Genomic DNA, 2,716 nt, shown 5'->3' on the forward strand with positions numbered 1-2,716 from the left:
CTGGCTCACAGATGACACCTTCCTGCTGGGTCCTGGAGCATCTTATAAATACTGAAAAACAAAACAAAACAAAAAAAACAATAAAGCAATGCTCCACAATAATAGGGTATGTCAAAGGGACATAGGAGCCCCCAGTGACCAAAGTTGGACAATCTGAGCTAAAAAAAAAAAAAAAAAAAAAAAAAAAAAAAAAAAAAAAAAAAAAAAAAAAGCCGAGCGCGTTGGCTCACACCTGTAATCCTAGCACTTTGGGAGGCCAGGGTGGGTGGATCACAAAGTCAGTAGATCGAGACCATCCTGCCTAACATGGTGAAACTCCGTCTCTACTAAAAAATACAGAAGAAAATTAGCCGGGCGTGGTAGCAGGCACCTGTAGTCCCAGCTACTTGGGAGGCTGAGGCAGGAGAATGGTGTGAACCCAGGAGGCGGAGCTTGCAGTGAGCTGAGATCGTGCCACTGCACTCCAGCCTGGGCAACAGAGCGAGACTCCATCTCAAAAAAAAAAAAAAAAAAAAAGAAATACCTGAGACTGGGTAATTTATAGAGAAAAGAGATTTGATTCACTCACAGTTCTGTAGGCTGAACTGGAAGCATAGTGGCTTCCACACCAGGGGAGTTCTCAGGAAACTTACAATGATGGTGGAAGGTGAAGGGGAAGCAGGCACATCTTACATGGCCAGAGCAGGAGGAAGAGGGAGAGGGGAAAGGTGTTACACACTTTTTAACAGATCTCGTGAGAATGAACTCTATCATGGGAACAGCACTAGGGGGATGGTGCCAGATCATTCATGGGAAACCACCCCCAAGATCCAATCACCTCCCACCAGGCCCTACCCCCAATATTGGGGATTACATTTTTTTTTTTTAGTGTAAAAATATGAACTTTTATTGTCCTGTCTTATTTTTGGGGAAAAAGGGTTCTACTTTCCACATGTCGTGAGCCAGCAGTGGGCTTGAGTTATAATGTGTAGATCCCTTTTGGTTATAGTCGCAGAAGCAACCATCAAGTTCTTGAGGCATCTCTTGTTGTTCTTTGACATCTCTTGGAAAGAAGCAAGCTAGAAGATGGACCGATGATCTGAATTGCTTAGAATGAAAACATTTACAGTAGGAGCCTAGTTGGCATGCTATTAATGTTGAAATAATCATGCCTGTACTGGTCAGTGAGTTCAGTATGCTGGTTGGAATACCAGTTCCAGACTTTTAGGTGACACGCTTCAATTGAGTTCTCATCGTAGAGTCATGGCCTTGGCTCCATCAGCTGTGGTTATCTTCTTTGGTCTGAATACCTATCAGTCCTTACCAGCTGTAGCAGCCACTGCTTGGTCAAACTTTGCCATGAAGTCTGGCTCATGGAACTCCAGCTGCCTGACAAATTCATTGCATTCCTGCTCAGCCTAGCCTTGAGACCACTGATCCCAAAGACATATATGGCACTCAAAGATACAAGGCGGTCCGTTTGCCCTGGACACACTAAGCTATACCAGACTATTTGGCAGTGGCTGTAATTTTCCTGGCACTGCCTTAGCTACAAGGTCCTGCAGGAAATGTTCACACTGGGGACCTGACTAATTGGCAAACCAGTGAAGAATACACTTCATCTCCTGGGAAGTGATGTAAGACACTGGAGAAAGGGAAGAACTAGTATCGTCTGGTACTGAGGGTAAAAGAGAAGGGAAAGATAGTGGCATCGAAAAGGAAGATGACTCCAGTGGCATCCTCCCCTTTTCTCTCAGAAGGCACCTGGAGATTGTCATAAGAGTCCTTAGACTCCAACTACTGCTGCAGCTTCCAGGGATTACAATTTGATATAAGATTTGGGTGGGGACACTGATCCAAACCGTATCAGTCATGTGAATAGTATGTACCCTTAACGTGATGTGATGAAAATGTCACTTTGATTCTGTGATTTTCCTCCCCCAAGCCTTAGTCTAACTGTGAGGGAAAAATTATATAAACCCCAACTGAGGGACATTCTATAAAATGCCTAATTTGTACTCCTCAACACTGTCAAGGCCAAAAAAAAAAAAAAAAAAAAAAAAAAAAACCAACCAAGGAAAGTCTTAGAGATCATCAAAGCCCAGAGGAACCTAAGGAGACATGGTAAATAAATGTAATATGGGATTCTGGATGAGATCCTGGAACAGAAGAAGGTAAAAACCAAAGAAATCTGAACAAAGTAGGGACTTCAGTTTAAAATAATGTATCAATATTGGTTCATTAATTCTAACAAATGTATCATATAAAATAATAGGGAACACTGGGTGTGGAGTATATGGCAACTCTTGGTATTATCATCACAATTTTTTCTACAAGCCTAAAACTATTTGAAAAGCTAAATTTTATTTTAAAAAATTGAACACAGCTTCAGGGACCTAGGGCACCAGAGCATAAAGTCCAACATATGTATAATCTGAGTCTCAGAAACAGAAGAACTAGGCAGAAAAACACTTGAAGAAATAATGGCTGAAATTTTTAAAATTTGGTGAAAGATATAAATTTACAGATTTAAAAATCTCAGTGTACTCTAATTAGTAAGAATATGAAGAAAACCATATCTATGCATAGCATAGTAAAACTGCTGAAAATGTGTATATATATTGGTTAGTGGCAATTTATAACTTTGATGTTTATATAGAAAATAAGAAATACTAAAAATGATAAAAAGCAAGAAAATGAAAAGGAGGAAATAATCCAAGCACAAAAATTAATAAAA

At 40.2% G+C, this 2,716-nt stretch overlaps 1 pseudogene; it reads right to left on the bottom strand.

Moving 5' to 3' along the window:
* Positions 1 to 1,290: 1,290 nt before the first annotated feature.
* On the bottom strand, positions 1,291 to 1,718 carry LOC103218979 (uncharacterized protein C14orf119-like; annotated as a pseudogene).
* Between the last annotated feature and the right edge of the window lie 998 nt (positions 1,719 to 2,716).

Source organism: Chlorocebus sabaeus, chromosome 12 (genome assembly GCF_047675955.1).
Source record: "Chlorocebus sabaeus isolate Y175 chromosome 12, mChlSab1.0.hap1, whole genome shotgun sequence".
NCBI classification, from domain to species: Eukaryota; Metazoa; Chordata; class Mammalia; order Primates; family Cercopithecidae; genus Chlorocebus; species Chlorocebus sabaeus.